The following is a 1,084-nucleotide window of genomic DNA, read 5'->3' on the forward strand; positions in this document are numbered from 1 at the left end:
TCCCAACAGCGCCTGCGACACCAGCTCAGGGGTTGGGAGCCCACTCCTCTTGCCCCACCGGCAGAGCAGCCCCCGCAAGGTGTGGGGGAGGGGCAGGGCAGGGACCTGCTGGGATGACAGCATCGCATGCCCCTCCCCCTCCCGGGGGCTGCCCCGCCCCCACCCCATGTCCCTCCCCCCTCATGGCTGCAGCACCCAGGATGGGAATGCCCCGGGGATGGAGGGGCCGGTGGGGACGTCCCGCTTTCCTGTTCCCCCATTTCCTCTTCCCCCATTTGCCTGCAGGGCGACGGTGGTTTCCGAGCAGGGACCGACCCGCGAATGCTGGGACGCAGCGAATTCCCCGTGATCGTGGGGACCTCCTGCCCCGGCCCTGACCCGTGACTCTCTCCCCAGTGGACGTGACTCTGGACCCAGGGACGGCTCATCCTGACCTCGTCCTGTCTGAGGATCGGAAATGTGTGAGAGAGACAGACACCCGGCAGGATCTGCCCAACACCCCTGAGAGATTTGACACTTACCCAGAAGTCCTGGGCAAGGAGGTGTTCATGGGTGGGAGGCGCTACTGGGAGGTGGAGGTGGGAGACAAGACTGCCAGCCCTCGGTGCCCCGGGGTGGGGGCAGGGCTGGGGTCTCCATCACAGGAGCTGCTCCAGCCTGGACCCTGTTGCTGCCCTGGCCCAGGGGTCGTCTCCCGATCCCCACACACACAGCACCCCGCTGGGAGAGACTGGCTCCAAACTCTCATCCTTCACTTCCAGATCCCTGCAGTCCCTCGGGGGTTTTACTTGCTGACTTGTTCACCTCTCTCAGCGCTGTCCCCCTTTCCCCTCCCCTCCCTCCATTCCCTTTTACATTTAAAATAAACACCTCTGCATTGCACACCTGCTCTCTGCACATCATTTCCTACCCTCTGATGAGGTGAGCACTTGCTCCTGAAAGCTGATGCATCTGGGATCCAGTGAGTCTGGTGGTGCTCAAGCTTCTGGTGTGCGAGCCCAGGGCCACGCACCACGGGCCTCACGTGGATCGGACGGCACAAGTGTCCCAGGGCCAGCACACGTCACATTGTGCCCGAGTGCCC

At 63.7% G+C, this 1,084-nt stretch overlaps 1 long non-coding RNA gene across 1 annotated transcript in view; it reads left to right on the forward strand.

Annotated features, from left to right (window-relative positions):
• Positions 1 to 876, forward strand: part of LOC102377318 — a 19,978-nt gene extending 19,102 nt beyond the window's left edge. The window contains exon 10 of the long non-coding RNA XR_003092448.1: positions 286 to 876. This is a non-coding gene — a long non-coding RNA (uncharacterized LOC102377318). The remainder of the gene's footprint in view (positions 1 to 285) is intronic.
• Positions 877 to 1,084: the final 208 nt, after the last annotated feature.

The sequence above is a fragment of the Alligator sinensis genome, unplaced genomic scaffold (assembly GCF_000455745.1).
Source record: "Alligator sinensis unplaced genomic scaffold, ASM45574v1 scaffold2520_1, whole genome shotgun sequence".
In the NCBI taxonomy this organism is placed as follows: Eukaryota; Metazoa; Chordata; order Crocodylia; family Alligatoridae; genus Alligator; species Alligator sinensis.